The 18309-nt window shown below is 46.4% G+C and overlaps 1 protein-coding gene across 1 annotated transcript in view; it reads left to right on the top strand.

Moving 5' to 3' along the window:
- Positions 1-1751: 1751 nt before the first annotated feature.
- Positions 1752-18309, top strand: part of PTPRE (protein tyrosine phosphatase receptor type E) — a 103607-nt gene continuing 87049 nt past the window's right edge. Inside the window, exon 1 of the mRNA XM_075757631.1 lies at positions 1752-1903. The gene's annotated coding sequence lies outside the window, so the exon portion shown is untranslated. The remainder of the gene's footprint in view (positions 1904-18309) is intronic.

Raw genomic sequence — 18309 nt, 5'->3', positions numbered from 1 at the left:
TCAGCCTCAGGCTTACTCGCTCCTGTTGGCTCCAGCTCATTAGTGTATCCCGAAACGCATCAGCAGCATAAACCCAGGCTTAGAAATATCCTGGACGTGACTGCAAGAATGCGGAGCTAGGAATTAGCAAGGCTAAATTTCTGTCATGTCTGTATCAATAGTTATACTGAGGACTTGAGTATAGGATGCTGGAGCAAGAAAGATTGGATGAAGTTTCTTTTATAACTTTATTTCACAATTGTACAATTTATTTAGATATTGCCTTTATCTACAGAAAATTTCTTTCCCCCAAATAATGTATTAATAACTATAATGTGCATTTTCTTTGGTCCTTTATTGTACAACTTAGGCTTCACATTTCTTTCTCATGATTAATTAATTTGGGAACCATGGTATAATAGTACTTTTAATTTCTGCACTAACAGAAAATGAGGCAATTTTATCTAACGTGTATAATAACTCCACATATTTTATTGCTTGGATATAAGCAGTCATTTAAATTAATATACAGTTCCTTGCAAATGGTTACTAGCGAGAAGATTGCTGATTTGCAGTCATTTGATCTACAAACACGTTCATTAAAATCAAACGCCTTCCTGGTACTGTGCCCGTTTGCACTGCTATGTCTGCTGAAAAATTTTAGCCTTCTACGAAATTGCTGTTTCCTAGTCAACACGATGCCAAAGGGACATAATTAGGCTCTGATTAAGTTTACCGCAGAAGACACAAATATTCACAGATGTTCTAATATTTTGTTTCGATGGTCTTTTCACACGATCCCTAATTGTCTGACATCCTTTGGTACACTTAAAATAAACATGGTGTGCACGGATATGGGCTTTTGAAAGTAAGATATACGCGAGGCCCTCCTGGAGGAGAGATTTACTCTGCTGGGAGACTTTCTTGTTTTGCGAGAGGTGGTATCCTAGGGACTGGAGACAAAAGAAAGCAAGATGTGCCTTCAGACTCCCAGATTCTCGCCTTTCCTTCAGTAATCCCCTCCTCCCTGTCCTACTTTTCAGCCTGACGTTTCTATTCTGGGTTTCACCGTCTTGATTCATTGGCCCCGTGCGGCCCAAGCTGCTGCAGAGGTTTCTTGGAGGGGGAGGTGGGTGCCAAAGGCCTCACACTTGTCCCTTCCAGCCCAGCTCCGGTGGAGCCGCGGCACGCTCGTGGTGGGGTGAGCAGAAAGGGGAAGGATCCCGGGAGGGTGTCTGATCCTGACGGGGGACTCGCAAGTCCCTCCGAGCCACGTCACACGCTGGTGATCTCGGCAAAGGAGGACGCCCAACCTCGCGCTTGCTGCCCAAGGAGAACTCGACGCCATCAAACGCCCAACCCGCGTGCGCCCGTGCATCCTCAGCGTTGCTTCTGTGAGGCGCAGGAAGAAACGAGGCTCTTTCAACATGCACAGATAGCAGGTCTGACTTCGGAAATTTTGGCTGGCGTAGTAGTGGTGACTGTGCCGGACCGCGGAGCCGAAGCCCGGTTTGAAACTTCGCCGTTAGCACGCAGCAACTTGCCAAATCGTTGGCGGTGGGAGGGAGTCCTGCCGGCGGGAGGCCCGGCCGCCACCGGCTGATTAAGTCCCGGCCCGTGCTCAGGCCAGCGGGCGTTGAGCACCGCGGGTCCCCTCCGCCGCCGCCCGGCCCCGGTCCCCCGGCCCCGCCGCTGCCGATGCGGGCGGTGTCCGCCAGGCGGCTCCGCGCCCGCCGCCGAGGGGAGGAGGAGGAGGAGGCGGCGGCGGCGGCGGCGAAGGGAAATTTCCTGCCTGGCTGCCGCCGCCTCTGCCCGCCGCCTCGGGCCGGAGACCGCCTGGGCGTCCCGCGGCCGGCCGCGCCCGCCGCCGCTGTGCGGGGGGCGCCGAGGGGGCCGCGGAGCCGCCGCCGACGGAGCCGGTGAGGTGAGCGGAGCCCGGTGCCCGGCGGAGGGACGGACGGAGGGAAGGACCCGCCCGGCCGCGGGGCAGCGGGCTGGGGGGGCGGCGGGCGCGGTGCCGCCCGGGGAAGCGGGGCGGGGGGGGGGCTCAGGGATGCTGCGGCGCCGGGGCCGCCGCTGCCGTCGGCAGGTGCTACCGGTGGGGGCCGGGGCCGGGGCTGGCTGCTCGCCGGCCGCGCAGCTGTGGGGCGGGGGAGAGCCCCGTCCCCGCGGCCGCCGGGTGCGGAGGGGCGGCCGGGCGATGCCCTCTCCGTCCCGCGGGAGGCCGGGCCGTCCCTGCGGGCGCGTCGGGAAGCGACCGGCGTTTGCGTGCCGTCCCCCGCGGGGCTCTCGGAGCCGGCCCCGGCTGCCAGCGCTGCCGCCCGGCGCCGCGCTCGTTCTCCAGGGGTGTCCCCGAGGCGGGCGGGGACACGCGTGTTCCTTTTTCCGTGGGATGCCCGTCCTGGGGAATTGCCGCCGTGCCGGAGAGCCCGGCGGGACGGGCGCGTTTCCCGTGAGAGCCCGGAGGGCAGCGGGCACCCCCGTGTCGGGGCGAGGTTGCCGGGTGCCCGCTGGCTGGGGGATGTTACACCAGGCTGGGTTTTGGGCCATGCGGGACACATCGGGCCGAGGGAACGGCCAGGCGTTGCGTGCCCCGCTGGCCCGCGTCCCTGTCAGCTCGCCTCCGGGCCAGCCAGCTGGGAAGCACGGTGCCTCGGCCGTCAGGCTCTTCCCGGGCCCAGGGCGTGGGAACTGCAGCTCTGAAACCCCTTTATCTCCTGTCAGCGCATCCGCGCCGCTTGCCTCCCCCTCTCTGAGGTGGGCACACGCAGCTTTCCCACGTACAGGACCAAGGACCCAGGGGTGACATGGCTGTGAATGAACTCTTTTAGGCTCCCGTGGGCAAGATTAGCGTCGTTTAAAACCGGTACGGTTCCGTTTGTGCCCTTCATCGGTTCGCTATGATGTTGGCCAGCCGGTTCACGCTGCCAGCAGTGTGGTGCCCTGGCAAATGCTGCGATTTGGCACCGAACAGTGCCCGGAGGAAGGACATCACCGGAGGAACCGGTGTCGGTGCTGCCTTTGTGCTCTCCGGTGGTCCCTTCCCTTTGGCAGAGCCGTCGGGCACGGCGAGGCTCCGGGCTGACAAAGCACCTGGTTGTGTGGAGGTAGGTGTAAATCCTGCAACTGCTGGAAAACTTTGTGCGTTCCTTATACAGGCTGTGAGGGAGCAATCAGATGAGGCTTTCCTGGGAAAAAAATCAAATTTATAACTTGCAAAACCAAAGGTGGTGTTCCCCCTGCTCTCCTCCTGCGTATGGTTTCATTTGAAATACAGGGAAAAACAATGACAAACCTCACAAAGATAGTGTAAAGACAACTTTTAACTGTCTCCCATAATTGGATTTTTTTTTTTCTTGCACTTTAATCCTGAGTTGTGGAAAGGGTTAATGGATATCTGCTGTGAGATTGAACAGTGTTTTTTAATTGGGAAAGGGCGTCTCTTAATTTTGTTTAATTTTTCTGTGAGGTTCTTCTCCTTGTGGCTTATTTCCATAGAGTGAGGTGATTTGCTGTGCGTTCAGCTGCGTAGCTTCTAAACCACCGCCTCTGCCTGATTTGTATGGGTAGGGACTGCTGAGTTAAAAGAAATGACATCGCTTATCGAGCTTTTTTTCCTAAGATGTTACAAGCTCTATGAGAAAACTTGGAAAGTAGAAATGAAGAGGCTGAGAATTGAAAATATTTATTGTGTGCGTGGCAATCGTAGCTTCTGTGCGCGTTGCACTTTGAGGCTTCTTTAAAAAAAAAAAAGGTAACTTTTGATGAACTGGATGTCATTTCCATGTTTTTTATGTGGATATAATGGTATAATGTGCTCTCCTTGTCCAGGAGACGTGTTAAGTTCCCGGGTTGCTTTGCTGGATGATCAATGAAACCATTTAAGTCTCGGTGTGGGAAGATGCGGGTGGTGCGGGTGGCACCGGCCCCGTCTTGTTCTCGCCGGAGGTGGATGTTGGGCCTTGAGGAGGGGGGTCCCTGGGGGGGGTAATGGTCTCTGTTTACTGTCGGGGGCTTGCGGGCAGCCTGCCTCTGCTTTGTGCTGGGGGGGGGGGGGGGTGGCACTTGTGTCCCGAGAGAGAAAGGGGGTCAGGATGGAGGTGGGAGAAGCGGAGACCACCCCACTGGGGTCTCCGAGACGAGCGGAGCCGTGCTGGCGTGGATGCAGACATTACGTATGGGGGCTCTGCGTTAGGGGGGTGAGGGGAGTTAAGCTAAAAATGTTGGTTTTCTCAAGTGACAAAATCAGCTGTTTTAGAAATGTGGTAGAAGGGAAAGAAAGAAAATAATGCGAGAAACAAAATGGTGTGGGTGTAGTGTTTGATTCCTTTAATTTGCTCTTTGTTCACAAATTAAAGAATTACACAGGAGCCAGCCATCCTTGCTTGCTGTGCTTTGACTAACATACTCTGCCTTCCTTAAATGTGTTTAATATATTCTTCCAAGTAAATGATAAAAACTGAATTCCTAGTTTAAAAGCTTCCTATGCCCTGGACACCTTTAATAGAACCAGACATCTTCATATACCCCAAATCAATGTGATGCTGCTGTTTTGACTACAGTAATTTATCCTCAGCCTGTGAAGTGCAGGTGCAAAGATGATAATTTTAGCACATTTGGGTCCTAGTTAGCATTTGTATTTTGCTTCCTTTCCACTTTTCCACTTCACATGTTGATCTGTTATCTAGCTCAATCAGGGTTTTTTCATCTATGTGAGTTCACGGCTGATCCCTGCCAGAACAGATCTCTTGTATCCCTGTTTTACTTGGTCTTATTTTTCTTCCCCCGCCCTCTGTTACATTCCCGGCTCCCGGATTACACAGCCTGGGCAATATCAGAAATTCAGTGTGGGCTGAATTATGGGAAGCTGGAAGATGATGGTCCGGGGACTCTGCAGGTTGGAGGTCTGCGTAAGATCTTCCTCTTCACGCGGGTTCTCGTGGCGCCGAAGCAGAGGACGGGCAGAGCTGTGGTCCTTGCGTTGCACGGGTTAAGTGCCCTTTTGCACGTTCCCGACTGGAAGGTGACAGCGGTGGCTTATGCAGGTTTTGAAGTTTATATCTTCTTGGCATCTTTCTCACAGGATGGTGTGTGCTTCGTTATAGCAAAACTTGCACTCGTTAAATACGTTTGTGGATTGCAAGGCAGGTGTCTTGCACTCTGCCCGTCGTGTGCTTTTTGAGTCTTCTCCTGGACAAGTTGTGCCATCAGTTGGTTTGTTGGAGCCATTGGTTTATGGACCAAAGCCGCAGAGCTGTGTTATGGACTGAATTGGTTTTAGGAATACTTTGGTGTACTTGGTGACCTTTTGCTCTTTCATTTTGGAGGTCACATGAAGAAAAGTGGATGGACATGGGTTGACAAACTGCAAAGTGAGAAAGAGCTGTAGGAAGCGTGCGGTGCAGTGCTGCCCTGTCACAGCTATCCGTGGTGTTTTCTGAGCAACTACACGCGTTATCAGTAGAGTGCTTATAGACTTCTTTGTGTTTGATGATGTCACGTCAACTTGTTCGAGATTTTGGAACAGGTCAGTCGTGCTGTAGTGAAGAACAAAAAAGAGCCAAGTGCTGAATGCTGTCTAGGATGAAACCCAGAAAGATCAAAAGGAATACTGAATGTTTGCCGTGCTGGCATGAGCGCAGTCCACCCTGCTGGCTGAAGGAGCGGGAGGTTCTGCAGGAAAAGTTGTTCAATTATATAGAGAACCTGAGGATTATGTTTGTATCTCCTTTGAATGATACTGTCATTTTGTAAATGTGGCGCTGTATTGCAATCTCTACTTCCAAAATACTCTTCAGCATAGATTTCTGGCAGGGCTTAACACCAGGTGGAGATCCTGTGTCTGAAGGTTGTATCAGAGCACTTGAAGGCCGTCAGCAACGAAGGAAGATGCTTTTGTAGAAAAATCTTGCCTTTACATAGAAACGTTAAGGTGAATGACTCTGTATCTGTAAGTACCCTGAAAATTTCTCAGCAAAAGCAGTTGGCAAGAAAACGGATGTTTTTGCTGGAAGATGCTGTTCCATCGGCGTCAGGGGGGACTGGCTGAGCGGCGGTGGCTGATCTCTGCGCGGAGCAGAGGTGGGACAAGCTGGGGTCACTCCTGCCCGGGGAACGGGGAGAGGAGCAGCGACCTGCACCCTGCGAGGCAAACCGCCAGCCGAGGAGCCCGCAGTCAAACCTCTCGTTTCAGGAGGATGGTGCCTGTGTTTTAATTTTTATGTAAAACGTAGCAATAGGGTGCAGGGTGGAGAGATGGCGGAGTACACGGTTACCTGTGTGCGTTTACTGAAAGGCGTAAAGGCCTTTGGGCAGTTTTGTCGGGATTAGCGAGAGTGATGCATTCAAAGTAGATGGAGAGCTGCATAAGAAATTGCTGCTTGTTTAAAATGTTATCGTAATCATCATGTTTGAGTTTGGAGATAAGATAACCACGCGGTTTACCTGATCCTGGAATGTAAGCCATATGCTGCGTTTCAAGGAAGTACATGAGTTTAACAAAAAAAGTATAAATACTATAGTAAAACCAGCGCAACGCAGTGTTCCCGGTGAATGATGTATGCAAACTTAGGCTTGGTCACTTGCTCCACATCCAGCGTGCGCTGGGATGCTGTGGCTTTCCGGTGCTGTGTCCTTGCGGCCAGGGATGCTTGCGCTGAGCAGGTCTTTGTTTCCTGATAGGCATTTCATTATTGATTCCTTGATACAATATTAATGAAAGCAGAATCCCTCTGTAATCTAAAATATAATTCAGTGCCCCATAATCGAAAGTATTGTAAATTGAATTGATAAATTATTAAAGAGTTCTGAATTACGTATTCTTCGTGGAGCATCGTGTATGGGTATCCTGTACGTGATGCTGGGTTTATGGGTTGAGAGCTGCCTTAGAGAATGATTCAGGTATTGCTTTAGCTGATTCGCGATGTGATGCAGCAGAATTCAAGCTGAATGAAAAGTGGCTGTAGCCACCAGGCTGCTCTGCGGAGGCTTTCTGCATCCTTTTTATCTGTAATCTTATCTTCCCCCCCCCCCGCCATTGCCTGTGTCCTTCTACATGAGGTTTCATCCCAGTGGAGTTTTTGTCCTGTGTGATAACAGTATGTGTTGTATAATCCCAAATGCTACAAGGGTTAATATTAAAAAAAAAAAAAAGTGCCTGTATTTATTCCAAACTTTTCGCTGAAACGTAGGTATCTTTTAAATAGATATGTACAACAGAGCGGAAAACTTGTGTAAGCCGGAGCTAAAATGAGATACTGATAAGACCGAGATTAGGAGACACTCAGCAGCAGCAGTTTATTGAAGTCTTTGTACAGGATTTATTTTTGAGTTATTCACAACATGGAACATATTTTTAAGGCATGTGCACAGTGTTGTGCTTTTTAATTCAGTTGACTTACCGCAGGTATAATAATTCCATCAATGATATCCTTTTGCCTGCCAAGATTCACTGCGTGGTCTGCAGAGATGCCTTTGGGAAATGGAAGAATAGATGGGAGATTTCCCTGGTGATAGGAGAGGGTGATGCTCTTGGACTGTATTTGGATTGCAGTGTGCTCAGATTTTTCTTCCTAAACAAGCCACCCAACCGATGATCGCCAGTGAAACAGCTCCCCAGACAAGTGTAGCATTAAAGGCTGATTTTTTTTTTTTTTTTTTTTCCTATTCTTCTGGTCCTGGCCGTGAACGAGGGGACGTGCCGTGTCTGTCGGGCACAGGGCGAGCTGCCTCTGCTCAGCCCTCTCCGCTGCTCACCGAGTACATCTCCTGTCGAACAGCGATGCCCTAAAAATGCCCTTTTTCCTTTGACTTCTGGCCAGTGACTCACTGCTGAAGTGGCAAAGTAAAAGGAGATGTCATGCTTGCCCACACAGAAGTGATGTATGTGTGTTCAAAGCTGTTTCCTGGCTAAGGGAAGAAATAAAACTGAAAGAAATTTGTTGGGGTAGTTTGTTGCTTGCAATGACAGCTTATTGTCAGCAGAAAATGTGGCACAACTCAGTCATGGATTTCTCTATCCCTTTTATCCCTGCTGTAAAAAGGAAAAAGTGCTTAATCCTGAAAATTCACATTAGATTTTCTAATGTAAAGTAATAATTATTGGTAAGAATGAGAGTTCCAAACAGAACAAAAAACCAGAACCGTAAGTCAGGTAGGGGTGAGGTGAGATGCAAACTGAAAAAACAGAGGAGCGATGGAAGTGACAGTTTTTGGGTTATTGCTGTTGAGAGGAGGCAGCTCTTTCAGGCAGGAGATGCCCCAGCAGCCGGGCGAAGCCGTACCAATGACGCTGCTGCTCACGGAGGTCACACACGCTAACCAGGATGCTGCAACATCAAGGATTGCCAGGGAGAATGCAGTCTCGGGAAGGGTTTGGGTCAATAGTACTTTGATTTTTTGAAGAAAAAGCGAATAAGCAAATATAAGGAGATTTACAAGGGAAGCAAGTGAAGAGTGCATTACTCATGTCGTTTTAAAAAGATCGGGACAAAATAATTAGATAAGCTGGGGGATACGCTCTTCTGCCACAGCAAGGGAGTGAGATGAACTAAGAGGTCTCCTCCTGCTTCTAGGTTTTGTTGCTCTGGAGGCATTATCAGATAATTTAGAATGAAATATCCATCTGCATGTTCATGACAAGATCTTACTGTCTTGAGACCAGTGGGTTTCAGGTTTCCTGATGGTTGGGTTTTTCTTTAATTGTTGTGGTTGATGAGTTTTCTCCCTCTTCAGTAAAAACAATATCTCTTTCATCCGAAATAACTTTTAGAGAAAGCTTAGATAAACTGGAGCGCTGCTGTAGCTCAGGACGGTGCCCCTTGCAAGGGACTGATGAAAAGTAGCAGAGTAACTGGTTGTTGGCCAGCGTAACCAAAGACTGAGATGAGTTACGCGAGCACGATGCTTTTAAACATCAGTTTCCTGTGGCCGTGGTGTAACGTGGATTGTAATGAGAACGGAATCGGTTGGTTGGTTATGTAGGGCTAGAACTTCCCTGGCCTGTGGCCTTGTGGCCTAAGGGTCCTGGTGCCCCACAGGCCGCTGGTGTCCTGGCTCCGTGTTCCTAACGTCCTCCGTCGGCTTTTGTCTTGGTATTTGCTCCCAGCAGTTGTTACCTCCCTTTGTTCTTTTAATGAACGTTTTTATCAGCAGCGAAGGATTACTCTTTGGCCAAGGAGAGAAAGCCCGTGTAATCATGACTTGAAGCTAACAATGAGAATTTGCGGTTGAAGACCCTCTTGTTTTCAGTGTATTTGATAAAGGATCTGTAAATACAAGCTGTAATTCTTTAGCTTCTGAGCTGTTTTCACTGTTACATGGGAGGCATTTTAATCTCTTTCTCAGAGGGGCAATTCACTTTTCAACCCTCCTTTCTGTCTTTTAATTTATTTTTGGGATAATGTGGCAATTTGTAAGCATATCTATGTGCAAACTCTGCAGAGAATTTACCATAACTTATTAGGATACTTTCTTGTCTCTCTCGTGTAACCAGCCCTACGTCTGCTCTTGCTCCTAGTGTGCTTCAGGTGCAATTGTTCGACTGCCAGTGCTGGAAGAGTGTGAACCTTTCAAACTGTACTTACAATTATTTTTTTACTTCACAGATTTTATTGCTGAACGTGCCGATTTCTTTACCTGTAGCTGTTTCTCAAATGAATTCCAAACTAATTGTGCAAATTAAAGAGTAAATAAGCAAACAAACCCAATCTTCAGCCAATACAGCTGTATCTATTAATCCTTCCTTCACCTTGCTTGCTATTTCTTCTAGTAAATTCCACTTTTATTGTCTTTTGCCCTTTAATCTTGTCGTCTTTGCTGTTTGTCCTTTGATCGTTATTTTTCTGGGTATTCCTAGCCTTAGTTTCTGCCGTAATACGCTGTATATTGCTGGAGCTACGGCGCTGCGCTTTGTCGCGAGTAGCAGGCTATTGATTTAAACAAATCACGAATCACGTTTGTATCCTGTGTTCTGCGGGTTTAGATGGCTCGGGTACTTTCTGAGTTTTTTAGTTTACATTTGGGTTTCGTGAATGCATTTGATCATACCGCACACTGTCACTTTAATTACTCAACGATATTAATTTATCTGCTACCTGTCTTCCTGCTAATCTTATACAATTGGTCAAAGTTTGCAAATTGCTACTGAGAGCAAGATCGTGGTAAGATAGCTTGCATAATCCAGAAGAAAAGCCTTTGTAAAACCAAGTTAAAATGATATATGCTTTTCCTGTTAAACACAGGGATGAGTTTAAATGGATTCACATTATCATTTTGTTTGCAGTTGTCAAAAGCTCATTAATTTTAAGTCAAAGTACCTAGCTCGCTGCTTCAAATTGCTTTTAAATTACATGTGTGCTGATCAATCTTGAAAAGCCAAATTAAAAACTCAGCTGAGGGCACATTTCAAGGCCACAGATACACCACTTAATTCTAATCTGTTTTGCACAGGCTAACCTCCCACCTACAGCACCTCTCCGGTTCCCGGCAGAACTGGGGGGAGAGGAAGTTTTAGTGACTTCAATATTTCTGGGAAGGCAGGCAGGAAAGGAAAAGGTGGAAACAGGGAACTATATTTATATGGTGACCTACTTGCACTATTTAGTTTAAACTATTAGAAACAAACTTAGGAAGATGTGATGTTGAGGTAATGGGTACTGTCATAACGTGTGATGTTTTCTCAAGGGGACTTGCTCCGATCCCACTGTTTCGCCTGAGCGCAACGTGGCTTGACCTGGGGCACGGAATGATGTGCAGGAGAGCTCTTAGCAGTCAGAGCCTTCACCTTCTCTCTTTTTTTTTTTTTTAATATCGTTGACTAGCAAACTGCAGAAGCTATTTAGACGATATGTGTACATCTGACTTGGTAGAGTTGTAATTTTTGCTGAAAAAGCTTGAGAATTGCTGTACTGCATCAAACTATCAGCCCTGGAAATTTGGCCTCAGTTACCAGGATCTTCAGAGGAAGAAACTTGAATAATTTCCTTGAAAAATCACTGCACACTCAAAACCTTCTCTGTAAACAGTGGTTTACATTTCCAAAGGCTGTTGGTTAGCAATTTATTCTTTGAAATGAAAGCTTAATGCCTTCCAAAAGAGATGACAAATTTTGCCTAGTGTAGCTCTTTGTGCAGTTAACATCTTCAGGCTCAGTTCTGCCAGTCTGCTGCTGTCCCACCAGCTGGTCTGCATACTGCTTTTTGCTCTGGTAATGTTATATTTAAATATAATAATTTTTAGCAGGTTGATTGTGCACAATCTTTTAGATTTTTTTTTTTTTTTTTTTTTTTTTTGGGTACTCAGTCCTTCCTCATCTGCCAGGCTCTTTCCCATCAGTTTTAGCAGCTGTAATATCTATATTCCTGATGTTGGTTTTGCTTTAAAGATATGGAGAGTGCAGTGACCGAGCCTCTGTGGCATCTTCTGTGTCAAAAGGGGAAAAAGCTGCTGTTGGAAACAGTTTGCATCGTGCTGTGCCCTGATAATAACACCGACTTCTTTGGGGCATTACATTTTCTGCCTGACATTTGACTGCAACTGGCAGTTTCCTAGCTGTCCTCGTCTGTGGGAAATGGAGGTACCTTCTGTTCCTCTTTGGAGGTTGTATAAAAGAGAACTGAAACACGGGGACTGTCAGGAGGAAGAGAGCTCAGAGCCTGGGAATCGCTGCTGCTTTCTCTCCAGCCGCCCCTGTGATCCATACAGTGCTGACGTTTTAAGGAATTAATGCTGTGCAGGATGCTTTGGTGCTGAAGATGTTCTTTAAGGACAGTTTTTCTCTGTGTACTTTTATCGAAATTGGACTTAAAGGTGGCTGGTTGTGAAATGGTGAAAGGAGAAAAAAGATGATGTTAGAAAATTTCCTCTGGGGGAGGGCTGTGATTTTTATTTTTTTGAAAGAGAAATTATTCTGCTTGCAAAATGAGATGAAAGGTGTGCGGTGCTTGCCCTTCCAGCAACACACTAGCAAAAGAAAAATTTTTCGGGTTTTGAGACAGCGCATTTATTTACTTTAGCCCTTCTGGCAAGGTGGGACCCTCAAGCGACTCTGTATTTTTGGAGACAGAGCTTGTTTTGGACTTGGAGGATGGATAAATAAGAATCCACTCTTCCTGTCCAGCCTGGCTCTGGTCTGCAGAGATCTGTTCCCTGTGGAGGGAAACTGTTCAACCCCTTACAACCGGCAGAGTGTGATTTGGGGACAGACCATCCCCGAGCTGTTGTCCCCAGGGTACCACGCTCCGAAAGCCGGGCTGTGGCGTCCTGCCCCGTGGGATGCTGCCATCGCTGGGAGCTGTAATCGGAACCAGCTCCGGAGCGTGGGAAAGGAAGGAACTACGCTGCCGGACGGCGGTTGCAGAAATATGCCCAGCTGTCAAGGGGCCGGCGGGGGGGAAAGCAACGTTTTGTCAATTTTTCAGCTAGAAAAGCATTCACAGCTGTGTACCAGTTTTCAGAGGTGTGTTATATGCTTTTATTTTTCCCTTTATACCTGAATTTGTACCTGTTTCGAACTCTTAAGTTTAATGACATCTATTAAACAGTCTCCTCCAGAACCTCCAGACTCTCCTGTTCCCTTACAGCTGAGCCTGAAGCTGATGTCCCGTGCTGTTACCCAGCCCTGTATCTCTCCAGCAGTGCTTTCGCTGGCTTTTAACGGCCTAAACGATGATGGTACTATGCAAAGACATGTTGAAAGGTTGGTGGATTTCCGCTTATTAATTTAGCGGCTTGCTCAACGTGCAGTAAGGTTTTTCACGGTGCGGGTGGGAGGCTCTGCTGCCACTCCGTCCCCCTTCTTGCATGCAAGTAATTAGTGTCCTCATCACTGATTGGATCCACCAGGCTTGCTTTTTATTAAGGTGCTGGCAAAATATGTTTCTGAAGCCGTCGGTGACTCGGGTGCGTGACAGTTACTTGCCCAAAATACGTGTGCTCTGCCCAGAAGCGAATAGCTGCGTGCTCGTGCGCATCCTCATCCCTGGGCTTTCGCCCGTAGTGCTCAGCCCCGTCACGACGGCTGCGTGGCTGATAACGGAAACACCGTCTGTGTAGCAAAGGCAAAGTAAAGGCCTGACGTGGTTCGAGTGGTTTTCAAGTGTCTGGGTTGCAGAAGATAGCGTATCCTCCTTTGCTGCTCTCTGTAGATGTGTTTAGTTATGGTCAAGAAATAGAGGCTGATGATTCAAGGTCAATGAGACGGGCAGACTGGCGGGATGTGGTAATAGATTATCTCTTAGTAAAATTTGTGGTAGGATCACTTTGAAGACATTGCTTTTATAAAAGTACATTTATGGAAAATGCTTGTATTGTATTGTACTTTAAAAAAAATATTTAAAAAACCCCCAGACTACTGCAAGGAGCAATACGCCCCTTTGAAGGTACTTTGATGCTGAGGCTCGTATGCTCCCTTACAGAGTACGTGGACGAACTGAAGGTCGGTGGAGGTAGGTGCTGTATCGCAGTTCCTCGCCCGTGCAGCATCGGAGTTAAAACTGCAGCTGGGATGTTCTGCCTCCCTCCCCGTAGCTGGATTGTTCTCATAACAAGGAGCATGACATACGCTCTGCAGCCCCTCAGAGAGACAGTCAGTCCTCTTACACAGCGCGTGGGTGTCAGCTCGTATTATTTTTCCGTGTTTGGGACCAGGTCCAGCTGCTCTGGGATGGAAGGAAGCTGCGCCCCTGCCTTCTGGCAGAGCAGGATCGGGCCCACGGGCTGCCTCTCGATGGTGCGTCGGTGTTTGCACACACAGGACACTGAATTAATGTGTATACGGAATGTCTGTTCGCAGGGGCTGTATGTAACACTGCTGCTTTTGCCACGAGCAGGATGGAAACTTGATGGTTGGGGGAATTTTCAAACTGTTGTATCTGTGTCTGAGGCATGCTGCTGTTAATACTCTTAGCAACCTCAAACGTCCTCTGTAATACCGTGGTTTTTCCAAGGTTAATTTAATGTGTTCATGTGTTTTCAAAGCCAAATTATTTGTGATTGTCACATAATTAAAGCCAGTAGGAACTTAGTTACATTGCTATTTTAATATTACCGGAAATTTGAAAACTCGTATTCCCCAGTTTATAAACGTGGGTTTGTGCGCTCCCCAGCAGCGCACCCCCCGGTTAGCAGGCTCTCTCTTTAGGCGCTAGAGAAAAATCCCTCGGCAGGGATAATTCAGAGAGCTCGTGGGCTCCTGCCCTGTACTGAGGGCACTTCTTGTCTCGAGACACTTGTCCTACCTTGTGCCTCCGTCTGATGAGGGAAGGGAGCATGGGGACAGTAACTGGTTGAGTTCCAGTGTTGGGTAATGTACATTTTATAGATCTATTTGTGTCTATACTTATACAGAGATTGATTCTTACAGCTATAAGAAACCTGTCAAACCCAACAGAGCAAGACAAATAGACTAAAATGTTTTTAATGTATTATTTCTTGTTTACAAATAACAATGCTAACCTGATAAAATATTGATAGACAAAGTTCATAGTCTGAATGGGAAGAAAACAAGGTGTGATTTTAAGATTTGATGTGGAACTTCAGCCTGTTGATGTTTAGTGTCCAGGGGTGGAGGTGGCTTGTGTCAGGAAACAGAGCCGTTTGGGGAAAGGCAAGACGAAGGGAACAAATACTCATGAATTCAAGAGAGGGCTGTGATGATGCCTGGGTCAAGTGGCAGATGGGTGAGGTTACCAAAAACCCATGGAGAGCGCAGGGTTTGACAGGTGGAAGTGGGCTTGTGAGTTCCTGGCCCTGCTGGTCATCACCTCCCCAGTATAACCAGGTGCAGAGGTTGCAGCCGGTGAGGGCCATGGGCTTTCCTGTTACTGCTTTGAATTAGAAGAACCTGAATCCAAAAAACACCTTGCAAATGTATCCTTGCATTAAAGATTTTGTCATAAAAATGACTTTTATAGCAAGATCCGCCCTTGTTTTTGTGTGAATTGAATCTGGCTGTGCTGTAGCTTTCACTTAGGTAAGCACATTTCCTGATTGCCTTTCATTTTGAGACACTCCGTGGCTTTGGTGGTGGTTATTGAAAGTTGCTCAAAATGCAAGAATGCAATGAAAAAGCTGATTTTTTTTTTTGATTTTTTTTTTTAAGAAAATATTGTATTTCTTTTGGTATTTTTCACCGGAGGTGATACAAGCACATCTGTTGATGCCTGGTAGGCTGCTGCCCAACCCTGACTTGAGGAACGACAGATCCCCATTGTGTTGGGTACGCGACTGGCTCTGGAGCTCGTTCGTCATGCAGCGCCTAACACTGAAGCCATTCACGGTGTCTGATTTAAGGGGCTGACAGCAATCTTTATCTCTGCATAGAAACTAGAATTTTCCTCCGGGACAGAAGCAACAAAGCTCGAGGGGGGAAAAATGACCGTGTTCAGCACCGACTTGTTTCATCCTGACAAGGGCAAGGCAGGAGCGTAGGGAAGTCCCCTCTTTCCTGAGCCAAAGGCAGGTGGTGTCAAGTCTTTAGTATCTGGGGCTTGTGGCTGTGTTTCATATATGTTTAACTTTCTCACAAGTGAGGGTTTGATTTATTTGTTTATTTGATCTCATTAGGTCAGAAGGGAATAATGCTTTCCTTAAAGATTCCATGTAGTATTGGTCTTTTAAAAATGTATTTATTTTCTCAAAATACTCTATTGATTGTATATGTATCGATGAATTGTATCTATGGAATATAGATGCAGTTTCAAAATACTGTTGTGATATCGGGTAGAAGGAGAGGGGAACTGTTTCGGGTAGTCTCAGCATCTAAAATCAATAGTTAAGAAATGATACAGCACGTAAACATCAGAAGTAGCCCTGCATTTGCTGGGAGTTGGTAGGATGTCAGAACTTGCTGCTTAGGGATTTGCAGCAGTAGCTGCTCAACTGAGCAGTAGCTAATAAATTTTCCAAAGTATTAAGCAGATTCTGTTAATTTTCAGGGCCGAAAAGAAACAAAACTCAGAAACCGCAGAGGCATTTGTGTAATTTCTAACTGTGTTTAAGAACTCCCATGGGAACCTCTTAAAACCAACAGGTGTTTTCTAGCTTTTTAGGGCTTTATTGTCTTCTGGCTTTTTAGGTCTCCCTGGAAACATATAAACAATTGCATCACATGCCTGCTCTTTGATCAGAGTCTTTTAATACTGAAACGCCTGTTTAATTGCAACATGCACTGTTTGGTAATATGAATTTGTGAAACAGTGTTTCCTCAAGATAGCTTCATACCTAGGTCATGGTAAATAACATGATCAAATTCAAGCTGTACCAGGGTAGTAAGTGGTAATTACTGTAGTAAAATTAATTTGGGGATTGTTGGCACAGCAATGTTGTTGTGTTTCTTTAGTTTGGGATTTTGTTTTCCAGTCTATTCTAATTATGACCAAAGTTAAATAATTGAGCAAGGATGATGTTTATGGCAGCAATTCCGTAGTGTTGCTGGGCCCCAAAATAAGGAGATTCTCCGTACCAAATCCCTGTAGCCCATTTTGCTTCTGGATTGTTTGGTCGCTGCTTTATTTTATTTTATTTTATTTATTTTATTTTATTTTATTTTTTTCTCAAGGCATGCAAGCAGGTATTGAATAGGTCTATGCTATCATGTCTTTCTGTAGGAAGAATGAGCACAGGAGGCATTGCCTGTTTATAAAGTTTCTGGAACGCTAGAATCATTTGTGTGCTTTGTTTCCAAGCAAACAAAGTCAGGACAATGGAGAAAGGATATTGTTATTGGGCCTCTGGGACTCTACTACTGCATTTTATTTCAAAAGAGCCTTTAATATTTCTGATCTGATATCCTGAGCAACTTAAGAAAATTCCAAGTGGATAGCTAGAATCCCTTACTTTGGAAATGTCTCTGCTTCCCCCCATTTTTATTTTTTTTTAAACTTAAGATACAGTTTACTTTATTATGCCAGAACAGCTTATCTGCTGGTGATGCACCACTGGATCTGAAAAGTTCAGCAAAAATTATTTCTCAACACAAATCAAACCAGCTAATGTGGTGTCAATGTCCTGCCGGAAGGTAAAACAGAAGGTAAGAAAGGAAAATAAATAATGCAAATAAATAGCATTGCAAGAGAGAGCATTGAGTGTAGAGTTAGGCGACGGATGTTGTTTGAGACTGTCTGGAGTGCCAGTCCATGAGCTTTCGGCCAGGCAGGATCAACTCTTTAAATAAATGTTTCAGATCTTCCACCTGCATCTGAATGAACCTTCGTGGTGTTGGAACCTAGAGGGGACTAAAATCATGTCATGGCCTTGTGCTCCAGCGATCCAAATCCAACCTACTTCTCTTTCCACCCTTGAAGAATACCAGGAGGCATGATTTCGCACATTACTGTAAAAACTTTATTTTAAAATGTTGTATCACGTTAACTGAATGCCCCGGGGCGGGCAGGGATCCTCACTCCAGCCCCAAGGAAAGCACTGGAACGGCATTTCAACACAACAGTCCAGTTTGCTGTCTGGGTTTAATTTAGCAGATTTGGGGTGTTTTCTGGGGTTGTTTTTACAAGAGAAGGAACAACTTTCTTGTTGGGAAGCCGAGCAGTTGTTATTGCGTGCGGGTGGGCTGTGTCTGGGCGATGTTACACTTCATTTCGCATCATCTCTTGGGGGATACCTTCTCCTTGTTTATGTCTTCAGTAACACGTTTACTGTTAGCATTTCAAGAAAAAAGATTCTTCTGGTTTTCATTTTCCTTTTACGATGTTTCTGCGTAACAAATGGAAAAAATTTATTGCATATTCTCGCTGAGTTAACCTCAGTTGCTGGTAGCCCACCAGGACCAGCCAGGAGCCAACATAGTCTGTGCAGACTCTATTTCAGCAATACTTCTGCTACCCTTGAAATTAAATGTCTACTGATATTGTGAAATAATGCATGGCATTGTGAGCGTACCGAGTGTGTTATTGCATGATGGTGAGATACTGGCAGGGATAGATACCTGGGCTAATGTTGCGGCATTCTGTGCAGTTTCTTTTTGTAATTTTGAGAGCGCCTCTGATGCCGACCTGGTGGGGATGGTTTGTTCTGGAGCTTTCTTAAAATTTTTACTGAGGCATACGTTGATCATTCCTGGTGAGAAAAAGAGAGTTCTGTCATGCATGTCTGTTAGAGGGACGAGGATAGTTGGCAGATGGGAAATGACCGTTAAAAGAAGAGGTAAGAGTTGCTGTCAAAATTGGTTTTTGTGATCAGGTACAGAATTTGCCATAAGTCTGAAGAAATCTCACTGGCAAACGCAGGTTTTGGAGAAGAGGAGGTACAGAAAGGTGCTGCTCCTTACAGCAAACACGGGAGGAATGGAGAGAAATCCTTCCTTAAATGCACAAA

This window comes from Balearica regulorum, chromosome 7 (genome assembly GCF_011004875.1).
Source record: "Balearica regulorum gibbericeps isolate bBalReg1 chromosome 7, bBalReg1.pri, whole genome shotgun sequence".
NCBI classification, from domain to species: Eukaryota; Metazoa; Chordata; class Aves; order Gruiformes; family Gruidae; genus Balearica; species Balearica regulorum.
The sequence above is the reverse complement of the archived record's forward strand: the minus strand, read 5'-3'. Positions and strand labels throughout refer to the sequence as shown.